The sequence below is a fragment of the Coregonus lavaretus genome (assembly GCF_964263955.1).
Source record: "Coregonus lavaretus genome assembly, chromosome: 2".
In the NCBI taxonomy this organism is placed as follows: domain Eukaryota; kingdom Metazoa; phylum Chordata; class Actinopteri; order Salmoniformes; family Salmonidae; genus Coregonus; species Coregonus lavaretus.
Window position 1 is genome coordinate 63,160,399 of NC_139989.1, and position 10,838 is coordinate 63,171,236.

The following is a 10,838-nucleotide window of genomic DNA, read 5'->3' on the forward strand; positions in this document are numbered from 1 at the left end:
ACCTGCACCAGGCTGGGAAGACTGAATCTGCAATAGGTAAGCAGCTTGGTTTGAAGAAATCAACTGTGGGAGCAAGCATTAGGAAATGGAAGACATACAAGACCACTGATAATCTCCCTCGATCTGGGGCTCCACGCAAGATCTCACCCCGTGGGATCAAAATGATCACAAGAACGGTGAGCAAAAATCCCAGAACCACACGGGGGGACCTAGTGAATGACCTGCAGAGAGCTGGGACCAAAGTAACAAAGCCTACCATCAGTAACACACTACGCCGCCAGGGACTCAAATCCTGCAGTGCGAGACGTGTCCCCCTGCTTAAGCCAGTACATGTCCAGGCCCGTCTGAAATTTGCTAGAGTGCATTTGGATGATCCAGAAGAGGATTGGGAGAATGTCATATGGTCAGATGAAACCAAAATATAACTTTTTGGTAAAAACACAACTCGTCGTGTTTGGAGGACAAAGAATGCTGAGCTGCATCCAAAGAACACCATACCTACTGTGAAGCATGGGGGTGGAAACATCATGCTTTGGGGCTGTTTTTCTGCAAATGGACCAGGACAACTGATCCGTGTAAAGGAAAGAATGAATGGGGCCATGTATCGTTAGATTTTGAGTGAAAACCTCCTTCCATCAGCAAGGCATTGAAGATGAAACATGGCTGGGTCTTTCAGCATGACAATGATCCCAAACACACCGCCCGGGCAACGAAGGAGTGGCTTCGTAAGAAGCATTTCAAGGTCCTGGAGTGGCCTAGCCAGTCTCCAGATCTCAACCCCATAGAAAATCTTTGGAGGGAGTTGAAAGTCCGTGTTGCCCAGCGACAGCTCCAAAACATCACTACTCTAGAGGAGATCTGCATGGAGGAATGGGCCAAAATACCAGCAACAGTGTGTGAAAACCTTGTGAAGACTTACAGAAAACGTTTGACCTGTGTCATTGCCAACAAAGGGTATATAACAAAGTATTGAGAAACTTTTGTTATTGACCAAATACTTATTTTACACCATAATTTGCAAATAAATTCATTGAAAATCCTACAATGTGATTTTCTGGAATTTTTTTTCTCATTTTGTCTGTCATAGTTGACGTGTACCTATGATGAAAATTACAGGCCTCTCTCATCTTTTTAAGTCGGAGAACTTGCACAATTGGTGGCTGACTAAATACATTTTTTCCCCACTGTATATACGTTTGTAACTAAGCATTGTAACTTTGCCTAACAACACATTTGTACATAGCAACGTTTGGCATTATTACAGTTTTATTTATTTCAGATTTCTTTATGGCATGTGTTTCAAAATGAAGAACCTGAGTTTTACTGTTGTACATCAGTCCAAGATCATATATCATGATGATGTGCAATTGGTTGTCCAATCTATTTGATTAAATAAAATCAAAATAAAGATATTGAAAAATAAGTATTGAAATATCAACTTTATTTGTGTTGCACATTCCATGATGCAGCTTACGTCTTATGAAAAAGTTCAAACCTAAAGCTATTGGTGTAACGGGAATGTTTTTCTGACTTCTTGGTTAAGATACAGTAACATTGAGCAGTTCATTCATAGAGGACAGAAAGGCCCATATTATTGGATTTAGCCTCTGTTATTGGCTACAGACACACTTGCTGTCTGACCCAGACCATTGGGCTGCTCTCTTTCCAGATGGACACACCCCCAAAACACATACTGTACAGATCAGCTAAACACAGTGGGACAATTGTCAAAAAATATATAAATTGAAATGTCGAATACTGTCGGCACAGTTATCAAATAAAACGTTATTGTCTCGCTCTCTCTCAGGTTGCTGTAGGCTCCTCTTGTTGTCATGTTGAAATTTGTACTCTGGTGAAATTATGTCTTTTTTTTTTTACAAGCAGAGGAGCGACGCAGTTAAAAGATAGAGACATAACCAAAGAGGGGAAGCAAGAGGGATAACTGGGCCAAACATCTGTCTTCTCCAGCAGGTGGCGGCGTTACGTTTCTTTCTCTCACCAAGCGATGAGATTTTGTATGGAGGTCAATGAGACTGTCGAATTTGGTCAACATAAAATGGAATGGTTTATTTGCTACGTGAGATTTATTTCATCGATTTCAACCTCTAAATGCCCGGCTATGAAAAGCCATGTGACATTTACTCCTGATGTACTGACCTGTTGCAACCTCTACAACCACTGTGATTATTATTTGACCCTGCTGGTTATCTATGAACGTTTGAACGTCTTGGAGAAAAATCTGGCCTTAATGGCCATGTACTGTTATAATCTCCACCCGGCACAGCCAGAAGGGGACTGGCCACCCCTCAGAGCATGGTTTCTTCCTAGGTTTCTGCCTTTCTAGGGAGTTTTTCCTATCCACCGTGCTTCTACATCTGCATTGCTTGCTGTTTGGGGTTTTAGGCTGGGTTTCTGTATAGCACTTTGTGACATCTGCTGATGTAAAAAGGGCTTTATAAATCAAATTTGATTTATTGATTGATCAACACCATTGAGAACTGATGTCAAATATGCTGGGATACCACACAGTCAGCTTGCTTGAGCCATGGAGAACCTGAAGAATATCTCTTCAGAAAATCTCTTCAGGCATGCTCACCTGCACCATAAGATGCCGCTTGTTTGGGAACTATTATTGTTAGCTTGCATTGCATTTGATGTGACACTGTACAGTTACAATGTATTTGTGTATTCATATTCCTCCTCCCTTCCTGTGCAGTGCCTGATATAGTGGCAGACACTCAGTTAATGATGGAGCAAGCCGAGCTGCTGGAGGGCCACCACATGGGCAGAAAGAACAAAACACAACATGATCCTCATTCCAAACTACTTTGTCAAGGTGCAGGGCCTGTAGGACGACCTAGCCAAGCAGCTGTGGATAGTGCTGCAGTGCGCCATCGGCAAGGCTGGACGCCACAGTGAGCATGCGATCGAGTGCACCCAGTCGGTGACACGCAAGTCTGGCAAGATGTGGCTGGTGACGCTGGTGCAGTGCTTCCACTCCCCGCATTACAACACCTTGACAGGTTCTTCAAGCTCTACCACAACACCTTGACAGGTTCTTCAAGCTCTACCACAACACCTTGACAGGTTCTTCAAGCTCTACCACAACACCTTGACAGGTTCTTCAAGCTCTACCACAACACCTTGACAGGTTCTTCAAGCTCTACCACAACACCTTGACAGGTTCTTCAAGCTCTACCACAACACTGTGTCCGTGAGGGTGCTGCAGAGGACCTGACGGCCAACAAGATTGTGACCCTCCTCACCTTGGTCCTCAATTAATACTTGCAAAAGTAAGCCTGTACTGCCCTCTCTGTGACTCATGTAGCATCAGTGATGTCTGGGCACCCGTCCAATCATAGCTACCTTTCTATCATCATAGGTTGGAAAGTAAATATGGTCGCTGCTGCTGTCGTAAGTGCCAGCTCAGAAATATCTTGTTTGTTCTGCCTGCATTGGGACCCACTGATAAATTATAGATATTATCTCAGATTTTCTGTGAATGGGTGTGTTTCTGTATTGCTTCTGTCCGTCTCCTTCCCCCAACTTGCGCTGGAACCAGGGACACTCTGAACACATTCAGAACAATTACGCACTAAGCATCGTTATCTAATGCTCCACAAAAGCGCTGGCCCTTTCAGAGCTAGGGAAACAACTACTTCTAGGTTTCAGAGCGGCTGACATCACCTATTGAACGCATGTGTCTGAGCTTGTAACTGTTTGTGAGAGTATGGGTGTTTGTGTGTAAAATTTGGATTCAGGCATTGTTGTTTGTGTGTGTGCATTGCTGAATGTGTGAATGTCCACGGTACACTACAGCACATATGTGGTTCTCTCATGTGTATATATATACCACTGAGATCATGTGTTCCAGTGTGGAGGTGATGGGTCACCCAGAGCTATTATTATTATAGTTATTAAAGACATGTCTTTGGCGACCACAAAGTATAATTTTTTTTACCTCCCGCTTTGGGCTGGATGTGTCAATGGGTAGTTCATACATGCATAATATATGAGCAGAATTACTGTCTTACCTCAATTAGCCACGAAATCCCTAGTTTGAAAGCGACTGTTTTTCTGGAAGCTGTGCTGCGCCATTTTCCCCCACGTGGGGCCAGCCCCCTAGCAATTGGAGATCTAGCCAATGAGCTTCAGCGCCTCTCCATTTGAGTGACAGCTAGCAAGATGCACACAGCGGAGCGAGAGTGAGAGCAATGATGTGGTGCACATATCTGCGCATACGTGAAGTAGTACTACATTTTCGGGGACAACTTTTGGCTTGTGGGTGCTACTTTCAGAATTACTGGGTAAAAAGTATACAAAAGTACCGGAGAATCTCTTTAAAGACAAACCAGGTTGAGTTGTGCAGATAGACCAGCTTACACTTTCTCACCCTTCCGCAGTCCAACATTACAGACTGGCTGTGTGAGGCTTTGCAGACGGATAAGAAGGACGGGCAGAAAGATACGGAGCCAGAGGCTGATCAAGATGGGTACGACTAGACCACCGTCCCAGCCATAGTCTTATAGGTATCATAGCGATGCAGTATCCTGTCGCATCAGCCTGAATTTCTTTAAAGCTGCAATATGTAACTTTTTGGGAGACCTGACCAAATTCACATAGAAATGTGAGTTATAGATGTGTCATTCCCATTGAAAACAAGTCTAAGAAGCGGTAGATCTGTTATGTGCGCTATTTCTATGCTTCCCGTTTGAAAGTTTCGGTTTTGCGTCTTTTACTTTCGGTTTTGTACACAAGCTTCAAACAGCTGAAAATGCAATCTTTTTGGTTATGGAAAATACATTTCACAGCAGTTTAGATGGGTCAATGATTCTCTACACTATACTTGCTTGTTTTGTCACATAAACTGAAATTAGGCAAACTATTTAGAATTTTAGCAACCAGGAAATGGCGGATAGATTTCAGCATAGTGCACCTTTAAACAACAAAATGCAAAACTAAAGGATGTTCACACTGCAGGCCTTAATGCTCAAATCAGTTTTGTTTTTCAAATCCGTTTTGGAATATTGACTGTCCAAACAGCATGTTACAAGTGACCAAATCGGATTTATCTGTGTTCAGACAGCAGTCATTAGTTGATGTGGCCAATCTAGTTGTCATAGTAACAATGGGTGTGTGTGCAGTGGTGTAGGCTGATTGGTGGTGGTGCGCATGCTTCCTATCACTCAGAAGTTATATCAGACTGAGCACTTCTCACCATTTATATTTACGGAGAGCAATTTCCGTTTTACAACAGGTAGTGTCCATTTATTTACAGTAATTGTGTGTTGATTAATTATTGCTTTCTTCCGTGGAAAAACAGAATATGTATAAAAATGGCAAATATACCGAAAGCAAAATCAAGCAGAGATTTACGACTATTTAACCATGTTAATCATTACTTAAACATGCAAACTACAAACATTTAACCAGTTAAAGATAATGAATACATGATAATGAACTACATAAAAATATTTTATTAAAACCAATTCATACAAAAGTAAAAAGTGGCAAACAAAGTGAGTGTGTGTATATGTGTGTTACAGCATCATGGACAGAGAAGTCTGAGTGGACACTGGGAATGTGTCACCTTTGACCCTGACCCAGTCCACTCAAATCAGGACTCCAGTATCACAAGGACTATCACTTTGTACTAGGTCTTATTATACCATAGTTACCAGTAAACTTCTAAACTCCCAATGGAAACAATACATTAATATCATAACCACTGTTAGCTCCGGTATCAAACGTAACATCACTACTTTACGTCCCCCAGGGCATTGTGGAGCTGAATGACGCTCGTAGGTACCCCGTCTAACGGAGTGGATGGCAGCCTGGAGAGTGGGGATAGACAATAATTGTAAATGGTTTAGACAGGGCTTTACTTTAATCAAATTGCAGTACAGATTCACAGAATGCAGCCAATGTAAAAGCTAAACAAATTATGTTCCATCTTCAGTCGTGCTTCTACTAAAACACCAGATCTAACTGGGTGATCAATAAATCATTGGATTTATGTCAGTTGCTAGGTCTTAACAGGTGAATGATTCATTTCCTAATGATTATGCTAACTAGCTATGGCTCCATACAGAAGAATCCAGCTAGCTAACTTAAAAATAGCTTGTAAAATAACTTTGCATAATCGATTTCGGTAGATAGCATCAGACTACAACGTTAGAGTTGTAGCAAACTCTTAATAACAGTGATTTGGACAATAGCTTCCAAAAACGTATTGTAGCGACCCGCACAGACAGCTGTGTGTTATGTGTTAGGCTAGTAGATGGTTGTGTTGTACCTACCAGTACCCAGTGTTCGCGGGGTCCGACATGTCAATCAACCTGCTATCTGCCAATCACGGGAATGCCTGGAATGTTCTGATGCCGGGCATCCTGGCGGTTGGCGGAGTGGCGTGGAGGGGGGTTGGGCAGGGGGATGGAGCATTGGAAGTTAAGACCAGGTTTAGCCTTTGTTCTCTCTCTCTTTACGTCTGGGCTTCACAAGAGAAGGTCACGATTGGCTTGTGGGTTATCTTTCATTTATTTGGCGTGGGCTACGGCCAAACAGTAGCCTGTGTAAAGTTGGTTTAATAAACCGTCCATTCGTAAACTCAATCCTCTGTCTGGACAGTTGTTCTTTTATGATCTAGTCAGGTCATCACATTGGTGTCAGAAGTAAAAACGTTGATAAAAGTTAGCCAGCTAGCTAGCTGACTTCTGTGGCTAGCTACCGTAGGTGAGAACGGGGGTTGAAGATGCTTCGAGGGAATCCGAAAGTGAAGGTGGAGGTAGGGGACGATTATGGCCAAGGAGGTGCGTGTGCATGGACGTCGGGGGTTCTGGCTGAGGAGATCGCCAGGGCATCGGAGCCCAGAGGCCGCTTGAGGGAGGACGTTAGAGTGATGGCGGCTGAAGCGGGCATGAGTGCTTCGTCGACTGTGTTTCGCGCGGATTCTGGTGGGCGGACCGAAGGGGTGACGTCGACGCGGCGGGACGAGGAATCTGGGGCTCAGGATGTAAACAAACATGGCGGCGCCCAGTTCCCGGCTGCGTCCGTATCCGTTAAGACCCCGAAGTATTCCGGTAAGGCGGATTGGGAAGCTTTTCATGCTCAGTTTGAACTGTTAGCTCATTTTAGGGGGTGGTCGGATGAAGATAGGGCACTGCAGTTGGCTTTATGCCTCACGGATGAAGCTCTGGCCTGTTTGATATTGATTAGCCCCGAGGGCAGACGTGATTATGGTGCTTTAGTGGGAGCACTGAGGAGGCGCTATGGACAGTGTGTACAGCCCGGGCTACTGCGCTCCGAACTGAGTAATAGACGCAGGCAGCCTGGAGAGCCTCTACGGGTGCTAGCTAATGACATTGAGAGCCTCTCTCGGCGGGCATATGCTCACATGCCCCCCTCCGTGCAGAGCGAGCTAGCACGGGACCAGTTCATACAGGCACTCTCTCCTACGGAGCTGCGCATACAGACCCAGCTGGCTCATCCTGAGTCATTGCAGGTAGCCTTGGAGATGGCTTTGGAGAGGGAGCTGGTGTGGGCTGGGGCTTCAGCTGGAGCTTTGGTGGGGGTGCAGGGAGACAGACCCTCTGTGCGAGCTGGGGGGCAGAGCAGCCCGGAGCCGGAAAAGCCTGCATGGGTGGCTGAAATGACAGAACTCATTCGTGCTGTGTCGCTACAGGCAGCACGAAACACACGCCCTGGTCCCAGGGTCTGCTGGGGTTGTGGCCGGCCAGGCCATCTGCGCCGAGATTGCCCCATGTCCCCCAGAGCTCAGGGAAACGGCTCGGGGTCCGCATAGACCGGGTAGTGCGGACCCCTGGCTTTCTATCCCAACCACCATCTTCTTCAGGAGGAGCCCACCGGCACAGACGGGGAAGCAAGGCTCCACTTCCCCCAGAAGCAGACGAGGGCAAGCGGATGGAGCCTGTTGTTGTGGTGGGCCGGACCTGTGTTGGGGACTTTTGTCATGTCCCTGTCACTGTGGAGGGGGTGCCCTGCTCCGCCCTGGTGGACACTGGGTCCACAGTAACCCTGGTGAGGCCAGATATTGTGCCAGGTTGGACTCAGTGTGAGCCTACAACTGTGCAGCTCCGCACAGTCACAGGTGAGCTGGCACCCATGAAAGGGAAGGGAATAATGACTCTGACAGTAGGGGGCAGGACTGTGCGTCATCCTGTGTGGGTGGCGGCTGTGCAGGACCCTTGTATCCTGGGGTTGGACTTTCTTAGGAGCACAGGCTGCCAGTTAGACCTAAATAGGGGCACAATGAGCTTCCAGGGAGGGCCGGAGGTCACCATGGTCCCTAATGTCACATTCACTCAACCCAACAAACCCTTTACTCCAACAGTTAAAGCAGCAGAGACTCATGGCTGCCCCCCCTCCCCCACATCTGGGTGTGACTTTTCCCCAGCCCCCCTGTCACCTACGGCGTTGCGTTACATTCCCCCAGCTACCTCCACGACACAGTCCTCTGTGAGCCCGGGCCGCGCCCCCCCAGCCCAGCTACCCCAGATGGGAGGGGAGAGGACACTGTCTGCAGTGAGGGAGATATGGGGGAGGAACTGTGTTGGTCTTGACCCCGAGCAGCAGGAACGGTTGAGGCAGTTGCTGTTTGAATTCAGAGACAGCTTTGCGCTGAGTGAGGAAGAGGTGGGTCAGACTCATCTGGTGCAGCATGAGATCGACACAGGTGATGCTCGACCTATCAAGATGCGTCCCTGCCGTATCCCGCTGGCACGCCAGGAGGCGGCAGACAAGGCTGTGTTGGAGATGCAGCGGGCAGACTTCATTGAGCCCTCAGACAGCCCCTGGGCGGCGCCAGTCGTCATGGTTCCGAAGAAGGGGGGCAAGCTGAGGTTCTGTGCGGACTACAGGCGGCTGAATGAGGTAACCAGGAAGGACTCATACCCCATACCACGTATCGATGAGTCGCTGGACCTGGTTAGGGGGTCCTCCTGGTTCTCCTCACTAGACCTCCGCAGTGGCTACTGGCAGGTGCCCCTCTCCCCAGAGGCCAGAGCCAAAACTGCGTTCTCCACTAACAGAGGACACTGGCAGTTCAAGGTCCTGTGCTTTGGCCTGTGCAACGCTCCAGCTACTTTTGAGCGTTTGATGGACAGGGTGCTGGATGGCATCCCCCGACAGCAGTGTCTGGTATACCTCGATGACATCCTGGCCCATGGCAGCTCCTTCCAGTCAGCCCTGGGGGCGCTACGGTGTGTGCTGGAGAGGGTGGCTGCCGCAGGTCTGAAGCTCCACCCCGAGAAGTGCCACTTCATGAGGAGAGAGGTGTCCTTCTTGGGCCACCGAGTGGGGAAGGAGGGGATCAGCACCATGGAGGACAAGGTAGCGGCTGTCAGAGACTGGCCCACCCCCACCGACCAGCGTCAGCTGAAGAGCTTCCTGGGCCTGGCCTCGTACTACAGGAGGTTTGTACGGGGCTTCTCAAGCGTTGCTGCTCCACTGAACCGCCTGCTGCCGAAGGACAAGGCTTTCACTTGGACAGTGGAGTGTGAGGAGGCGTTCAACACCCTCAAACGTGCACTGATCGAGGCCCCCGTGCTCGCCCCCCCTGACCTCACATTGCCCTTTATCCTGGACACAGACGCGAGCAATGTGGGCATGGGTGGGGTGCTGGCCCAGGTGGGGCCAGAGGGGGAGAGAGCGGTGGCGTACTTCAGCAAAACATTTGACAAACATGAGCGCCGCTACTGTGTCACCCGGCGGGAGCTCTTGGCTGTTGTGGCTTCCGTCAAACACTTCAAGTACTACCTGGGTGGTCTGCCCTTTACTGTAAGGACTGACCACTCTGCTCTCCAGTGGCTCATGTCTTTCAGAGAGCCAGAGGGGCAGGTGGCACGCTGGTTGGAGGAGCTTCAGCCGTATGACTTCACGGTGGTGCACAGGGCAGGGGCACGCCACTCCAATGCCGACGCCATGTCCCGTCGGCCCTGTACTGCAGACGGCTGCCGCCACTGTGAACGGAGAGAGGGACGGGAGAGAGAGCTGTGTGCAGAGGAGGGGGTCTGTGCCACAGTGTGTCGGGCGAGCGGGCCTGTCTGCTGTGAGCTGCAGACTGTCGACGTGGCTGAATGGGGGCAGCAGCAGGGACGGGACACAGACCTACAGCCAGTGCTACAGTGGGTAGAGGCGCAGGTGAGGCCACCATGGGAAGAGGTGACAGCGCTCTCACTCGCGACCAAAGGGTTGTGGTCAAAGTTTGAGCGACTGCGGCTGGCTGATGGCGTGTTACAGCGGGCATGGAAGGAGTCAGCTACGGGGGAGGAGAGGTGGCAGGTGGTGGTCCCAAAAGCATTGCGGGAGGCTGTGCTCCAGAGTACTCATGGGGGGGTGGGGACTGGACACTTTGGGGTCACAAAAACACTGCGCCGCCTCCGTCAGGGCTTTTACTGGGGGCAGCACAAGAGGGATGTGGAAGACTTTTGCCGCCGCTGTGACAACTGCACAGCGAGAAAGGGCCCCCCAGGCCGCTCTCATGCTCAGCTCCAACAGTTCCCAGTGGGGGCTCCCATGGAGAGGGTGGGAGTGGATGTAGTTGGGCCGTTCCCCACCACAGACAGTGGAAACCGCTGGGTGCTCACGGCCATGGACTATTTCACAAAATGGCCCGAGGCCTATGCTCTGCCGGACCAGGAGGCAGAGACCATCGTCGACGCCCTGACAGCGGGGATGTTCAGCAGGTTTGGAGCTGCAGAGTCCATCCACAGCGACCAAGGCAGAAACTTTGAGTCCCGTGTGTTCGCCACCATGTGTGAGAGGCTGGGTATGCACAAGACCCGCACTACTCCTCTCCATCCTCAAAGTGATGGCCTTGT